The sequence below is a fragment of the Tenrec ecaudatus genome, chromosome 5 (genome assembly GCF_050624435.1).
Source record: "Tenrec ecaudatus isolate mTenEca1 chromosome 5, mTenEca1.hap1, whole genome shotgun sequence".
NCBI classification, from domain to species: domain Eukaryota; kingdom Metazoa; phylum Chordata; class Mammalia; order Afrosoricida; family Tenrecidae; genus Tenrec; species Tenrec ecaudatus.
In genome coordinates this window covers 96,043,956-96,062,642 of record NC_134534.1, presented here as the reverse complement: position 1 = coordinate 96,062,642, position 18,687 = coordinate 96,043,956, and the positions used below count along the sequence as shown (strand labels likewise).

The window sequence follows — 18,687 nt, the reverse complement described above, 5'->3', positions numbered from 1 at the left end:
GACCACCAATTTCATATGGAGAGGGAAGAAGCCCAGAATTATCAGAGAATTCCTCAAGGAGAAGGACATAGTCAGAAGGCTTACTTTACCTGACCTTCACACCTACTAAAAAGCCACAGTGGTCAAAACAGTGTGGTACTCACATAATGACAGATACACAGAACAATGGGAAAAAATAGAAAACCCAGAAATAAGACCATCAGCATATAGACAACTGATCTTTGGCAAGGGTCCCAAAAGCAACAAGTGGGAGGGTGACACCCTATTTAACAAGTGGTGCTGGAAACAATGGAAATCCACATGTAGAAACATGAAACAAGATGTCTACTTCACTCCATGAGCAAGAACAAACTCAAAGTGGATCATGGACCTAGAAGCAAAACCCCAAACCATCAAGGCCATTAGCAAAGGAATTGAAGACAAACCTAAGAACCTTGGCCCAGGAACTACAAAGACTAACTTCAATAGGACAGGTAACACATACAGGGGAATCTTAAATTGACAAATGGAATTTACTAAGGATAAAGCACCTGTGTGAGTCAAAAGACTTTACCAAGAGTGTAACAAGGCAACCTACTAACTGGGAGAGGATATTTAGCAACAACACAACAAAGGGCTTATTACAAAAATCTACAATACACTCCTACCTGAAAAAAGAGGAAAGGGGTTAACCCTTTGAAGAAGTGGGAAAAGAACAGAAAAGAAGTTTCACTAGAGAGGACACCCAGATGGCCAGTAAACATAAGAGAAATTACTCCCAATCATTAGCCATCAGAAAAAATGCAAATCAAAACAACCATGAGATATCATTTAACACCTTTGAGGCTAGTCCATATCAGAAAATCAGAGAGCAATAAACTCTCCTACATTGCTGGTGGTCCTGTAAATATGTACAGACACTATGGAAAGCGATCTGGTGATACTTATAAAAGATGGAAATTGAGCTACCTTATGACCCAGCTACCCATTTACTGGACATATACCCAGAAGAGGTAAGAAATAATCCACAACCAGTTGTATGACTCCAGTGTTTATTGCAGTGCAATTCACAATCACAAAGAGTTGGAAACAATCTAAATTTCCATCGGTAGACTAGTGGATCACTAAACTCTGGTACATACACACAACGGAATACTGTGCATCACTAAAAAGCACTGATGAGCACATGGAACATGTCTTTTCATGGGAAGAGTTGGAGCAAATTATGCTGAACGAAGTCAGCCAATCACAAAAGGTGAAGTACAGCATGAGTCCCCTGAGGTAAGTGTAATCAGCACGGTAGATATAGAAGAGAAGCCTCCTATATCATAACATTTGGGTTGAGATACAGGGAACTTGTGAAGGTTGGACCGAACCCAAGGAGATACATGTTGGTCCAACACAATTATGGGAAATGGAGGGGTGGGGAAGAAAAGTGGGTGTTGAAAGTGAAATGATGACGGAGGGAGCAGGCCACTAATCCACCCAGGGGGAGAGTACTGACCTTATCTCCACAGAATCGGGAGTGGGCATGCACTCTATCATGATGCACCAAACCATGAGGACAGCGTGGCCACATGGGAGGATGCATGAAAAGAGAGAGCTACAGGGCTGGCCCCAACCAGAGACAAAATGACCCCCTCCTAGGACGTGGGTGTGGCAGAGAGCAGAACTGAACCTACAGGTTGGGGAGAGGGGCCAGCATGCCACACCCACACAGAGGAAGGCCGGGAGGGAGGAAGAGAAAGAGAGTCCCACTGGATCCCACATTGGCACACCAGGTTCGGGGGATGACATCCCTGCAGGGAACTAATGGGACACAGAGAGATCTGGCCCACACAAACAGCTCGTGTCATGCTGTCCCCTTATTATAGCTGATGGCAACAGAGGATATTTCTGGAGTCACATTGGGGGGAAGCAGCTCAGTCTGAAACACCCAAAATGGAGCAAATCAAGTAGGGAGCATACCTGGATAAACAATCCCAGGGATGAATCAACTGGACTGACGGTTCTGGGAGGGACATGGGAGAGGGCCGGTGAGGGAAAGGAAGTGGTGGGAAGGAAGGGACAGGGGAACAACAAGTGATCCAAGATCAGTGGCGAGGAGGGTGTAAGAGGTCTGGTAAGACTTGAGCAAGGGTAATGTAACCCAGAGGAAATACTGAAACCCAAATGAAGGCTGAGCTTGATAGTGGGACAAGAGGAAAGTAAAAGGAAATAAAGGAAAGAACTAGGGGGTAAAGGACATTTATAGAGGTCTAAATATAGGTATGTACATATGTAAATATACTTATTTATGATGGTGGGGAAATAGATCTATGTACATATATTCATAGGTTCAATATTAAGGTAGCAGATGGACATTGGGCCTCCACTCAAGTACTCCCTCAAAGCAACAACACTTTGTTCTATTAAACTGGCATTCCATGATACTCATCTTCCTGACAGGATTACTGAAGACAAATGTATGCCTAAGCAAATATGGTGAGGAAAGCTGATGATGCCTGATGATCAAAAGATAAAGTATCTGGGATCTTAACGGCTTGAAGGGAAATAAGCAGCCATCTAGCTAAGAAGCAACAAAGCCCACATGGAAGAAACACACCAGACTGTGTGATTATGAGTTGTCAAAGGGATCAGGTATCAGGCATCAAGGGGAAAAAAAAGTCATATCATTGTGAACGAGGGGGAGTGCAGATTGGGAACCCAAAGCCCATCTGTGGGCAACTGGACATCCCCTTGCAGAAGAGTCACAGGGAGGAGATGAGCCAGTCAGGGTGCCACATAGCAATGATGAAACATACAACTTTCCTCTAGTTCTTAAATGCTGCTTCCCACCTCCTCACCCCCCCCACTATCATGATCCCAATTCTACCTTACACCCCAGATGATGTACACTGGTACAGATCGGACAGGAAGAACAGGAAATTCAGGAAAGATAAATCACCCAGGACCAGTAGTGATAGTGGCGATACTGGGAGGGTGGAGCGAAGATGATGTAGAAGGGGGAAAACAATTTCAAGGATCAACATATGGCCTCCTCTCTGGGGGATTGACAACAGAGAAGGGGGTGAAGAGAGACAGTGTAAGATATGACAAAATAATAATAATGTATAAATTATCAAGGGTTCATGGGGAGGAGGAAATGGGGAGGAAGGGGAAAAATAAGCTGATACCAAGGGCTCAGGTAGAGAGCAAATGTTTTGAGAATGATGATAGCAACAAATGTACAGATGTGCTTGACATAATGGATGGATGTATGGATTGTGATAGGCATTATACAAGCCCCCAATAAAATAATTAAATAATGAAGTCTTTAAAAAAAACACACTGACACACAGAGAAACAAAAACAAAGATTCAAAATCATTCACTTGAAAAAGCAACTTAGAACAATAGCAATGTAAGAGCAAAATAAGACCAAAATTAACAGAATAAATAATAAGCTATTAATGATCAGGGAGAAAAAGAATAGAATCAACAAAACCAGAAATTAAGTATTTGAAAGGATCAAGACATTAGCTAAACCACTAGGTAGGTTGACAAAAGAGAGAGAGAAAAAAAAGCACAGAGAGGCAAATAATCCAATTAAGAAACAAATTGGTGGAGGTTCATTGCACTGACAAGTGAGGAAGCATATTCCTTGCAGGCCACCATCCCAGAAATGGAATTTAGAGAAAAAGTAGTAGGTTTGCTGGGGATGCTATCCATCTATTGACAAATGAGTCAAAAGTCTTCAGTGGTGTAAATTATGTGCCTGTTCTTCATTGGATACTTAGGAATATAATTTCTATCATTGAGGATTTTGGGTTGTTTGTCAACAGTTAGATACTGTCTATTCCTGAAGAAGAAAGCCTGGTGGGTGGTGACGTGTTGGGCTGCCGTCCTTCTGGTTGGCAGTTCAAAACCACAAGCAGCTGCACGAAAGACTGGAATGTATACTCCCATAAACAGTTACAGTCTCAGAGACCCACAGGGGGATTAACTCGATGGCAATGAGTTTGAAGGCAAGCATTTCCTGAAGATTAAATTCCTGAAGATTGAGACCCTTACATAAAGCACTGCTCTTTGAACTTATATTACTAGATTATGATAAAGATTTCAAGGAAATTTGCAATAGCTTTTCACAAATCAATAAAAAAATTCATCTGTGGATTTTCAATATGAAGTGAAGAATTTAGGCCATTAGTTGCTTTCGTGAAGAATGACATGATAATACGTTTCTGCTCCACTATTTTTAACAAATCTTATCCCCTCACCCATTATTTAACACTAGTGAATTTCCCAAGGCTTTGAACTTCTTTTGGGGTTGCAAGATTTTCTTTCTTTGGGCCAAAGGAATGATGCTGAACCAATTGCCCCACTTGCTTGTACGGATTTGTCATTGTGTTAGATGCTACTTACAGAACTCAATCGATAATATTAAGATTGCTTCCACAGCTCAACCACAAAACCAGCCAGCCTGGAAAGCTGGAACATACAAAGGAAAACACAGGTTTCTATTTCTGTCAGTGACAAGGTAAAACCCATGTGATATAATAAACAGAATTCAGCACTTATGTGGCAAGACATGGTAGCTATGAATCATAAGTGTGATTTAGAAGGAATTATGTCCAATGTTACTGTTAGTTTGGGTTTCCCCACTAATTGGTTTCTACTTTGTGATATTCTGGTTGATCCATCTCTGGATTCTTCCATGCTCACATTCCTAGTATTGAAGCAATGGATGGTTCTGCATCTTTACAAATTTTCATTCACTCTACCTTAAAGTCATTCAATTCATGCTATATATGTCCCTGGGTCTACAAGGTATGCATAGACTCTCCCTGTGTCTTACTCCAAATGTCCCAGAAAGAATCAGAGTGGGTCACCCCAGCCTACAGATGGATTCCTTCTAAGTAAGAGGTCCGATCACACACGTGAAACAGCAAGTTAGTTTTGACTAACTCAGAGTATATAAGAGAAAAACTTATTGATCTAGACTACTGGTCCAAATTGCCAAATTGTATGGGAATTCTCCTGAAATTATAACTTTTGGTACAAAGAACCATGTGAAGCAGCCTTTTGACCAGATGTATGTTTAGTGGTACAGCATATGTAAAAACTAAAAACCAATTTCTTCTATTACATCTGGAATTCCAAAACCCCTGCTCCAATAGCATATGGATCATTATGATTGCAATTCTCTTCAGTTTTATATAATGGTATAACAGCATAAATCATCTTTTATTTTAATATGGATGATTAAAACCAATGTAAGTGAAAATGTAAATGTAATTATTCAAAATATTCCTGTTCAATGTTTTTCATCTGATATTGCTTAAAATAATGTTTTAAAGACTCATTGCTACAATTGTGTTATGGTGTTTATTTTATCCAAATATAATTCACAGCATAAAATAATAATGATTTACTTTACACTTATAGATGAGTACTGGATAGTCCTACTACCCATGTTTCTTCATAACTTTTAAGAGACTTTACTAATCAATCACAGACTTATTTCTACACTGAGCCTCCCCGGAGGAGGGCTCAAGGACTTCTTAGTGCAGAAATAACAGCTACTGCCAATGAATTATGGGTGTTATGTAAGATAAAAACTATTTGCTAGGGACTCTAAGCCCTAAACTCCTAAGTTAATGTGCTGTTATAGGAAACCAGAACTATATTAGAAACAAATATAAACTCTTCAAATATTATTTAGGTATTAGCCTCTCCTTTTCAATCAGAAGTATCTTACTAATAAAGAATCTGTATAATTCTGGAAAGACAATAGGTGGCATTACCAGAAACCCAACAGAGGTAACAAAGGTGATAACTGATTACTAAGGAAAATTGTTTCCAAAACCCAGATGAAATGGAAATTTTTCTAGAAACACACTACATATCAATACTAGCAAAGGTGTAACATTTTAACAGACCCATTTTAAAAAGAAGAGCTTAAAGATGTCCTTTAAAAAAGCAAAAACAGAAATCCTCAGGACCAAATGGCTACCCTGAAGAGCTCAGCATGCATGGAGAACTCACCCCAAGGCACGTAATCAATCTCCTCAAAGACATAGTGAAGGAAGGAACGCTACCAGTCTCTTTCTGTGAAGCCAGCTTAACATTGATACTAAAATGAAGCAAACACCTCACTAAAAGAAAAAAATATTCATGAATGAACATCTATTATGAAAATAACCCAATTTGAATCAAATCCACTGCCATCTAATCTATTCAGAATCGTAATAACTGCAATTCTTTATTTAAGCAGATAGCCTGATCTTTTTCCCAAATAAGGATTAAAACTATCTAGAAATAAAACTAACCAGTGTTGTAAAAGAGTTACTATCAAGAAAATTGCAGGACACTAATTCATGAGACTAAAATGGACCTACAAAAGTGGAAAAATATATCACGCTTTTGAATTGGAAAACCTTACATTGTGAAAATGTCAATACTATAATGTGACCTACAGATAAAGTGACATACTGATCCCAATTTTAACAACTTTATTTGACAAAATGGAAAAAAAAACCTAATCTCCAACTTTATATGGAAAGGAAAGAGCTCCCAAGTAGATAATATTTTATTGTAAAAGAACAAATAGATTACCTCATGCTTTCTGATATCAGAACTTATTAAACAGTCACAGTGGACAAAACTGCCTGGTTCCAGTAAACAATAAATGCATAGGCCAATAGAACAGAATTGAGAACCCAGAAGTGTTCTTTCAGGTATGGACAGCTGATCTTTGACAAAGATCAAAGTCTATTCAAAGGAGATGAAATCATCTCTTAACAAACGGTGTTTGCAAAACTGATAGCACCTATCTAAAAATGAAACAGGAGCTCTATATCACATAATACTTAAAAAAATTACTGAAAATGGATCCAGGACCTATGTATTAAACCTAAAACTATAGAACTCCTGTGGGATAGCATGGACAAAGCTAGAGGCTCTAATTTGTGGTATAAATGCTCAAACAAAAGAAAATAAACTAGATTAATTAAACATTACATGTTCATGCTCTTCAAAAAGTTTACCAAAAGAGTAAACAGAGAACCTTATGGACCTGTGAGAACTTTTGGGCAATGATATATCTGACATACAGACAATGTTCACATCTCACAACAGAAAGACAAACAGTACAAACAGCAGGGAAAGGATATGAGGAAATACTTCATGAAAGAAGGCATTCCACATTCAGGTGACTACCATGAAGCAATATCCGAAAACATTAGCGAGTCAACACTTCCATGAGATACCATGTCATTCCTGGTGGGGGAAAGGATGATGTTGATAAAAAACAAACACTGGAGAAGTTGTGAGGCAGTTAGAAATCTTATACACACTACGGGGGTGGGGGGTGTTGTAAAATGGTACAGCCACTACAGAAAAATTTTAAGGAAAATTGAAATGCATTGCTTATTATGTCCATTGTACACATCTTTGTTGTGAAGTGTCTGCATCAGGTCAAGAATTTAATTCCACTTCATTAAAAGGAAAACTGAAATATCACTGATTTTTATAAAACAGAGATTTTATCAGCATGTGAAAAGTCCATATTTGAGCATGTAATATTGTCATAAGAATCCAAGTTATTATTAAGAACCCAATTCTTGATTCATGATCAGCCATTCCTATCATGTGTCTGTCACCCAAGAAAGCTGTTACTCTGCCTCCACCATTGTATCTGTGCCCCAGAAATAAGGAAGCCAGGAAAGATTAAAAGGCAAAGGGATCTGACAGCCAAGTTTGCCCCCTTCCAAGCACTTCATTGAAAACACCACCAAAAACTCTCCTCTTAAATTCATGGACCCAAATTGTTCCACCTGGGAAACTTCAGTGGCCAAGGTTAGCAAAAGTAGTCTTTAGTTGAGCAGTTTCCGCACCAAGTAAAGTTAGATTTTTGTTAGTAAGGAAGTAAGGGGAAATAGTTAATTTAATACTAATTTTAATGCAAGTTGTCACTTGAGTTGGGGTGGGGGCTGTGTTATGATTTCAAGACATGTCCATTGGCCATCAGAGTATGAGTATCCTTAAAAAAAATGAGCCTCTTGGACATGAAATGGGTTTTAGTTGAAAGGCGTGGGAAAGATTAATACGCAAGAGTTTTAATTCCTAGCACGTGATGCCATCGGAGGGGCTCCTAGCCTACAGCAAGCACGAACTGCTGCGGAAGCACATAAGCAATCACTGAGTGGGTCCTCCGAGCCGGAGCCTCAATAAAGCTCCACGTGTCTGAAATCATTACAGAGGATCAAGTTAGGCATTCTCCATTTCTGCTGACCCTGGATTTTTTTCTACCTGCCTCTTGGGATATTTACAATAAAAAATTGCTCTTTTGTTTATAAGGATTTGGATGAAATAATTTAACTGTGGAGTGATTTTGCCAGGATCATAAAAGTTTCAAATGCAATTTAGTTAAGCGAATGCTACAGCAGACAAATGGCATCTGAGAAAACCCTATTCCCCAGTTCGTAGGTATGAGCCGCAAACTCGCTGGCATTTACTTTTACCGCGGGAAATTAAAAGCTCTGAACAAAGTCTAGTGGAACTTGACTGTCTCTAGGTGCATTTTTCTTTTTTATGATTATAAATCACATTGACATCACAAATGTACCAAGGCCCTTTGGTGACAGAGAGACATACCCTGTTTGGGGATTTATTTTAGATTTACCTCAAAAGAAATGGAAAGCTGCTTAATATACAAACCGCAAAATTCAGAGGCTAAAGACCTGACTCTGTGTGGAGCTATTTTAGGGAAAACAATGCTCACTTTTCCTGAAACTTCATCGTAAGTGCTTCATTCAGATGTTTCCTCCAATAAGTCTACAAATCTAGCACTTTCAATTTACACAAAGCCCACCAGAAAACAGGATTTGGAAGAAAAAAAACACAAACACATAGGATTTGAAGGGCATAGGAACCATGCAGATATAAAATTGATTCGACAAAAGCCATAATCAAGCTGAAAACTCCATAATAAATGACGTAACACTTCACGGTTCATAAAAACACAGATAATTAAAATGGGCCACTGATGATACCCGAGTACAAACAAGGCAAAGATGGCCTTGGAGTGCCCCCTAGCAAATGTAATAAAATTCCACTCCGCATTTCCTTGTGAGTATAAAATAGTTGAAAATATTGCAAAGCCAGAGTTCAGACAATTCTTGGTTCTAATCAGTCTTAAACAATTTGACAAATTATTCAAAAATATGCTGTTGTCCATTTAATATTAGGCAAGAAAGCCAGAATAATATTCCTTGATTACAGTGTGTAATCAGGTATTCATACAACTGATTTCTTTCTTACTCTAATCTCTTCCTTTCCTCCTTTTGTAAAAACATGTTTGCTTATTATCTTGAATCTGAAAAAAATGATAAAAGTAGCACAAAGCAAATGCATTTCAAAGCTGTTTTACTTTCTTTCTGAAATTTGCATTCATTAACTTAATTCATCACTCAGTTCTGCCAAGCAGGCTATTTTAAAATACATATATAAGACTAGTTGAATTTTACAGTCTATTTATCTTACACCTTTTAATTAAATGGCCTCTGCCTGGTGCCTGGTCCCTATTCTACTGTCTTATATAATTTATCTGTTCACATTTGCCTTCTGACTAAGAATAAGAAACAGTTACAATGAATGCAGTGGTAATATTTGAAAATCACAGTAAGCCAGAGCAATTTACTTTCGCAATGTGGACATGTCCTGGGCTTGTCATAGAGGCTAGCTGAACTTCTGAATGCAGTGCGTGGTCACTAATTTCATTCTGTTCTCCTATTAAAACTAAAGGTGATGAGGGAGGGACTTTTGATAAACAGAATATGGGTAGAAGCATAAAACAATAGTATTCATTTTCTAGAAAGTCAACAAAGATGTTAAAATTAGCAAACTCTTCTGAGTGTTATGGAAAATTATATGACTGTTAATAATTGGTAAGGTGACACTTGATTAAATATTGAATTAAACTGAATACACATAAGCCTCTTACTTTTGAACATATACTGCAGAATGGAGTTCCATTTAAGTGAAGTAGACAAATCTTTCCAGAATGCTTTCTTCTGATCATATGTAATTTCTGACAGATCAGGCAAAGCACGACAGACAACAGCACTCTCAAACCAAATCCCGTTTCCTATTCCTCCTCCACCTATCAGACCCATGTTTACATATGATGTGTGATACTCACAGTGGAACTTGCCCTGCCCATCCAGAATGTTATTCCGCAGTGTTTTGCCATCTCAGCTAACATAAATTGGCTTGGAAAGGCTGACACATTGGAACCCAAGGATACTAACACAATTGCATTACAGTCCACTCTTCTCAATGCTAAGTCAACAAGGAGAATAATGATGGTGTGCTTCTGGACAATGAGAACTGGGACAAAATAGGGGTGAGGAAAAAGATGTCCACACCTAAACAATGGAAGCCCCATGCTTGTATTTTTTTAATTATAGGGAACTCCTGAGTGGAAACCTAAAGTTTAGTTCAGAAAATTATATGCTGATACATAATAAACAATATTTTAGTGAATTGTACTACACTGAATTATGTTAACACAGGGACACATCACTATCCATTCAGTCAGCAAAACCAAGACACTGACCAGGACTTGTGATTAGGCTTTTTAAAAAATAAAGATTAGTTATATGGTCTTTATTAAAGCCGAGACTGTATTTCTAAAAGCATTAATATGAATAGTTAAATGACTCCATATTTCTTCTCAAGCAATGACAAAGGGAACTGAGTATATATTATGTAGTTCTCTTCAAAATCCTACTTCTAAACTCTCCCCATGGAGACCATTTATGCGGGTACATTGTTTTAAAGCACATCTGTCTTGCAAATCAGTGGTCCAGGTTCTGTCTTTTAGAAGGCCATTTACTGCTAAATATTTCCAGAGCACTTGACACTCATCAACCCCTTTCTTGATGCCATGGCATACGGTACCCTAAAAGAAATGGAAAGGTAATTGAGGTAATTGCAAGGTGAAAGCAGTTAAAGTATAATCAAACAAACAATCAAATGCCAGCACAATCAAAATAACTAAAGACACAAAACAAAATAATTAAGGGAAAATCTTTGAAGGAAGATGAAACGGTGTGTGATTAACAGGTGGGATCGAAGCTGGACCCCTGGGTCAGTAGAGATGGGATTTCAATTAGGCCCTTGAGTACTGTTAAGAGAGGGCCTTGACCTCGTGACTGTTGTTCTGAACAATATGACAGAAATAGACTACAGGAGAACGGGACACATTATATATCACTCAAGATGTGAACAAAGAGAAAGAAACTAAAAATGATACAGAAATGCTGGCGGGCTGACTGGTAAAGTCTCAAAAGAAAGAAGCCATCAGACCCTTTTAGTGAGACAAAGTGTGACAATACATCGCCCAAAAGTACCCACTAGTATGGAATGGAACCCAATCCATCTTTAAGCCTCAGGAATCAAAAACCTGCATAGCTATTTGTGGGGTCTAAAGAAGTTACTTGCTTCCTGCCAGTCTACCTGCTGCTCCCTTATTCCTTCGCTCCAGCACGCACACAACACCCAACCCGCCCTCCCCTCCACACACACACACACACACACACACACACACACACACACACACACGCATTTTCACTCAAAGGTAAAGGGAGACTGTGAAATACAGTTTATAAATTATCAGTTGAGTTAAAATTCTTATTAATTGGCTAGCATTGCTAACAAATTTACCTGGGTGGATGCCCTCTTGAAAGCTCTGTACCTAATTCTTTACAGCTACTTTTGTGATATAACAACTGGATCCAAGCTTGATTGTTGCATTTGCAAGAAGTAAAGGAATAAAGCAGGATCATTTTCTTTTGCACAAGCAGTGTATTTTGCCTTGAACTCAAGAATGGTTTTAATATAAGAATATATATATATATATATATATATGACTTCAAAAAGTTTATGAAAACTTTTGATAATCTTTTAATTCCACTTTTCCACAAACTTTTTGAAACTCTCACATATAGATACAGTCCCAACATCCTTATGTTTGTCATGCTATGGTGGCTTATGTACTACTGTGATGCTGGAAGTTATACCAGCAGTATTTTAAATACCAACAGAGTCTCACCCAAGGTGAACATGTTTCAATGAATCTTCCAAACTATGACAGACTAAGGCAAAAGAACCTGACCATCCACTTCCCCCTGAAATGGTAACTGAAACTTATGGATAACTGTGGAACATTTACTGATATCATTCCGGAAGATGAGCCCCACATATTGGAAGGCATTCAAAAAACAATCTTATGATTGGATTGGGTTCATTTGACTATGTGACATGATTTAGACATAAAAAAGACTGCAAACACCAATTCATAATCACAAAATAGGATGTATAAAACTAGGAAATTATAAGTCATATAATAATTACATGGAACGCATGGCAATCAGCTTTCTAGATATTAATGAACTGAAATATACTGGGATTGGCCATTTTAAAATATGGCAATTATATACTCTACTATGCTGTCAATGATAAATAAAAAAGAAAAATGCTGAATTTCATCATCAAAAAGAACATTTCAAGATCTAGCTTGAAGTACAACACTGTTGGCGATAGGATGCACAGAATATATTACAAGAGAGAGACCTTATTACAAATACCATTCAACACCAATTATTAATAGCAAAACAAAAAAATTGAAGATTTTTCTGTCTCCATTTTGAAATTGATAAAACATACAATCAAGATGTATTGATAATTACTAGTGATGGGAAGGCCTAACCTGAAAACAGAGAAGGTTTAATAAAATAACAAACTCAAAAACAAACTGCCATAGAATCAATTGAATTCACATAGAGACCCTATAGGACAGAATATAACTTCCCTTTATGTTTCTGAGATTTGAAATCTTTACAGGAGTTGATAGTCTTATAATTTTCCTATGTGGTGGCTGGTTGATTGGAATCATTGAACTTGTAGTTAGTAGCTCAAAGTATAAGCCATTCAAGAAGGATTTAAACCAACTCACTGCCATGGAGTCAATTCTGACTCATAGCAACTCAACACATAATGACCCCATAGGACAGAGTAGAACTATCGCTTTAGGTTTCCGAGACTAAATATTTACTGGACTTGACAGTCTTGTCTCTGCCTACAAGAGACTGGTGGGTTTGAACTGCTGGCCGGGTGGTTAGCAGCTCAATGCATAGCCTATACACCACTAGAGGTCATTCCAAGGATTAGTAGGTAGAAATAGACTTTGCTAATACCAAGATACCAGAGATCACATGATAGGATTTTGCAAACTGATTACTTGTGCATTGAAAATGCCCTTTTTCACAATATAGGCATTGGCTATACACTTGGATCCCACCAGACAAATACATAGTATTCAACTATATCTGTGGAAAAGAGACAATAAAGAAGCTCACAATCATTCAGAATAAGACCAGGAGTTGACTATGGGATAGAATAACAATTGCTAATATGCAAGTGTAAGCTAAAGACAAAAAAATTTTAAGATCATCAGAGCTACATCTCTATGTATATCCATCTGCATTTACAAACCATCTCAAGAACAGATTAGCCATATTGAATAGTCATGATTAAATATCAGATGGATTGTTGCATAACATTAAAAATATCATATATGAAAAATACAAAGATTATTAAAAAGCCAAGAGAGAAAGAAAGTCAAAATGGATCTCAGAATCTCACTTTTGAACATAGACTGATAAAGGAAATGAGAGAAACATTGTAGTAAAATATATAAACAGAAAATTTCAAAGGTGAACTGAAGAAAATGAAGACGTATTAAAGTAAAAGATACACAGACCTGTTGTTAGAAAGCAAAAAGAACATGCTCAGCACGTTTCAATCTGAAAGAAATGAAGAAAAAAACCTAAGCTCCAAGTTGTAATGTGGAAAAAATGTGGAATGACACAAAACACATCTCAAAAAGTTGGAAGGAATATACAGAGTCACTATACCACACACAAAAATGTTGATTAGGTTAGACCACTCTAGGGGGTAGCTTAAGGTAAAAAACCAATGGCATTAAAGAAAAAATAAGGTCACACAAGTGGATGGAGACCAATTGAAATGTTTCAACAAAGAAATACAGCCATAAAAATGCTCATCCATCTATGCCGAGCTATTTGGAAGACACTTACCTGGTCAACCAAAGAAAGGTGATCCAATAAAAGATGTAAATTATCTAACAATATCCTTAATATCACATGTAAGCAAAAAATTTCTAGAAACATAAAAATGGTTGCAGCTGAACATGAAAAGGAAAGTTCCAGAAATTCAAGTTGGAGACAAAATAGGATATGGAATAAGGATCTCCTTTTTTGAAGTCAAGAGGATAAGATTTCAAGCCAAGAATGCCAGTGAGTTATCAGTATTTTGATGATTATGCAAAACATTCAACTACATGGATCATAACAGATTATAGATAACATTGAAAAGAATGGGATTTTCACAACAATTAATTGTGCTAAAGTGGAACCTTACATAGACCAGAACAAAGGGATCTTGTTTAGTTTAACATTGAAAAGGGGTATGTCATGATTGGTCAGGAAGCCTGGTGAGTCAGTGATTAAAGACTAATCAAAACAAACCACCACCTGCTCCTTGGGAGAGAACGAATGCAGTGGGTTTCTGTAAAGATTTACAGCAAAGACTGTGAGGATGGTGCAGGACCAGGAAGTATGTCCTTCTGTTGTTCAAAGGGCTACTTTGTGTCAGAACTGATTCAACGGCCTCCAAAATCAACATCTATACAGCCATGCTTCCCTTGGCATACACAATCCATGCTGTGAAATAAAACATTGTGATTTAGAGATGGTGGAGACACCATGTGGTAATCTACTCCTGCTTTTTCTTTAACCATTGTCTAAGTTTCACGTCTTAACAACTTACCAGTGACTGTCAATATGCTAAGAAAGATTTTTTTGCATTTGGTCCTTAATTCACATTAACAAATTTTCCATATCTTATGTAGATTTTCTTGAACTTTTTGCCAGCCTTGTAGCTCTGAATTTGGATAAGACTTTCTTTGTTTTTGAGGCTCATTATGATTGTCCAGTGTGGATGCCTGAATCTAGAGCAACAGGATTCACGGATGATCCACTACTGCTTTTATTTATTTAATTAATTTATTTTTACCCATTTCCCATATTTTTTATTGGCCAAATTAAACACCCAGAACTTTAAAAACACACACTCATCAAAATGTAACAGCTCACATTAGCCAAAGAAAAAACGCATATAGGACAGAAATGGTGCTTTCTGAGTCAATTTTACTATCATGACAAAATAGAAAGACCAGTCCACTTTTTCATTCTCCCGCATGATTTCCCTTGTAGTTGTTGGAATTGAGAGACAGAAGTTCAATCTACATGATCCATAGCTTCATATTGGTGTTTGTAGTGAGTTGTTGCTACGTAAGGGATATAAAAAATCATGTTACCCTCCAATGTGATCTGAGTGGGACAGGAAAGGACAGGGTTACGAGGGAGAAAGAGAGAAGGGGGCCTTTCTGGGCATGGCGCCATTTGCAAGGTCACCACAACGAACACCCAAAGGAAGCGCAGATCTTTTCTTCTCAGTTGCTACTAGGTGATTGTTTGGAACGTATATATATGCAGAGGCTTGGATTGGGGTTCTGCTCTACAAAGCATCTGCTCTCATACACCCCACCATAATTCCTTCCTATGGTCCTTGCCAGGTAACCTCACTGAGTCCCAATCTCCTTTGTACTCAAAGTATTGGGCTACCTGGTATATCTTGTCCCGATTTTGGCTTAACTGGTTCAGCCTTGGTAGAACAAAGGACTCAGGTTGGCTGGCAACCATCAGGTCTTGTTCATAAACTAGAGGGGAGGAGCAGGGGGGATTCCTTCTCTTTGAAGATAGTAAAGGAGTTGATGTTCTTGAGTAAGTCTTTGGTATTCATGCGGTAGACTGAATTTTTGCAACCTTTCATTTGGGGATTTCCTGTCTTCCTGGAACTGCAAATTCATCAGTCCCGGAGATCCATATCATTTTCCACAGCAGACTGATGCGCTGACAGTGGATCCATCTGTCACCAGCACTTCCCCACCTGGCTTTCTCCGCAGCACCTTCTCTTCATCACTGGCTTTCGAAGTCTTTGTGAGGCTTCGGAGACAATTTCTGAAGTGGCATGATTTTCCACATGTGGGGACCACATTTGCGGAGTAAGAGGCCACTTCCCTGAGGGTACTGAAGCTTTACTGCGGGGTCATCTTGGGTAGACTGGGCATTTCTTCCATGTTTTTAATAATCTGTTGCTGCTGCGGTCATCAGCACTGGCTATGCTGTGTTTGGGACACATGATGTGCTCCATTAGAATCTTTTCCAAAGAAAAATAAACACAGAGATGATGCCACAATATTCAACTGGCCCATGATACACACAACTGTTATGTTATACTCATACAATAACAGATATGTCACAAATGGAATTTCACATACCACAATTAGCTTTCAAAGTTTAGGAGACTAGAAATCTAAATTCAAGATAACACCTTTACAGTAAGTTCTTTCCTTTGCCTCTTCAGTTTCCACTATGAGTTAGTTTATTGTGTCAACCTGGTTGATAAACATATGTGGTGTTAATTGAAGGGCTGAGGGATAAATGGCTCAGTGAGCCTCGCCTTTCCAGTACTCGGGTCTCTTGCTTTGTGATGGTCGGACCAGGGGGCAGTTGCCTTAGCCAGTTCCTTGCTTTAGCTGGCAAGGTTCACTTCCTGCAAAATATCTCTGAGAAGAAGCCACACGGACCTACCCCGATGCAGCCCTGGGTGTTGGAGCAGCCGTGTGGAGGCCCCTGCCAGTGATGAGATGCTTACATGTTCACTGACTCGGCTTTCCTCCTGCAGTCAGCATCATTGCGTCTGTTTTGTGAGATGGAGGAGGACTTTGTGGATTGATATTGGACATATGGGTTAATGGGTCAATGTTGGACTTGTGAGCTTGGGAAGCAAGGGGTTGGGATGTTTTCTTGATGCACACTTAACCTTTATATAAAACTCTCTCTTATACGTGGATTTCTGTGGATTTGTTTCTCTAGAGTACCCAGACTAATACATATTTTATATTACCATGTGTCTTGAGGTCTACATGTTTTTATCCCATCCCTTTTCTGATAACTTGTTTAATCTCCTGCAACTCTAAGGAGATAGACTCAAAGGACATGCTAAGCCCACCTTATTAAAATAGCAAAGACAACCCATTCCCGAGTGCTATGGAAACAAAAAACATAGAAATTAGGATTGACATTACATAATTAAAATCCTTACCTGTCAATGACAAACACTTTAGATTGAAAGTGTAATAGAGTATGTACATAAACCAGCAACATAGGTGTTTATTGTAACTATCATAACATATGTATTATAATTTGTATACAAAGTATGGCTCTAACAGTTGAGGGGTAGATGGGATTTAAAGATAATAGAGTTTTTCCAGGATTCTTGGAAACTCCCCTACTATATACTGTCCTTAAGTATATGCAGAAGTAAACCCTGCCTATATATCGCACATGTGTACTGCATTTGTCTCATTCATTACATTACAAGCCTGGCAGCACCATTGCTTTGTATACAAACCACACCAAACTCACTGCCATTGAGTCAAGTCCTGTTGTCACAGTGATTAAACATTGGGCTTCTAACCACAAGGTTAGTAGTGTAAAGCCACCAGCCACTCCGCAGGAGAAAGATGAGGCTTTCCAGTCCTGTAAAGAGCTACAGACTCAGAAACGCACAGGGGGAGTTTTACCCTGTCCTACTCTAGAGTGGCCATTGTGCAAAAGATAAATGAAATATTCTTGTTGTGTGAAGAATCTGCTGTGCTTGCAATGTTTTGCAATATTCCATTCCCATAACAGGATTTCTGAACTCTACTATTTTCTTATAGGACTACAGACATACATGTAATTGAGAACTGCCCACATGGACATGACTGCATATATCAGGAAATGAAAGCATTACTCCAAGGAATAGTTTGCTTTTGTTTTTTATATTATGGTAATTAAATATACAGTATTTTGAGTTAAATATTTTCTAGAAGTTTATAACATAACAACCTAACAGTAATCCCCACCGACCCCTTTTTCTACTATCCAAACAACCCTGCCAATACGTTCCTTTTTTTTTTTGGTCATTTTATTTATTTTCGTTTCTTCTGATATTTAATTTAATGCTTTTAAATGACTGGTTTGTATTACTATTTCTTCAATAATGTTTTTTACTTTTGTTATGCTAGTTAAATACACCCTTTTCCAATAAAAACATGTCATGGGTGTGTGAACACAATTTTTAAAAATTTCCCCCAGCTTTATAATGTCATTATATACTTTTATTTATATTTTTAAAGTTGAAAACCTAGGTTTTCAACATTAAAAATGATTTTGTAGTATGTTTTATGCTTTCATTTCCTGTCTCTAACATTTTCACCCGGGGATTTTAATAAGCTGCATTTTCGTTATTTCCCAAGCTTTATTTGATATCATAATGTTGGATTCTTAATTTTCAGGGGACAAAATAGAATCTCCTCACACTTTCTATTTATTTTTTAGTCTAAAGTTTTGCTTTGAAAACCCTGTTCTATTCGGTGCCCCATCCTCCAGTTCCAGGCTTCATTGGCTACTTTCTGGATCATCTGCTGTGTGTTCTTGATGGAATTTCACTGACTATTGCTTTGGATCCTCCA

The 18,687-nt window shown here is 38.0% G+C and overlaps 2 pseudogenes; one reads left to right on the top strand and one right to left on the bottom strand.

Moving 5' to 3' along the window:
• Positions 1 to 364: 364 nt before the first annotated feature.
• LOC142449197 (AP-5 complex subunit mu-1-like) lies at positions 365 to 15,104 on the top strand (annotated as a pseudogene).
• Positions 15,105 to 15,461: 357 nt separating this feature from the next.
• LOC142449196 (centriolar and ciliogenesis-associated protein HYLS1-like) lies at positions 15,462 to 17,778 on the bottom strand (annotated as a pseudogene).
• Positions 17,779 to 18,687: the final 909 nt, after the last annotated feature.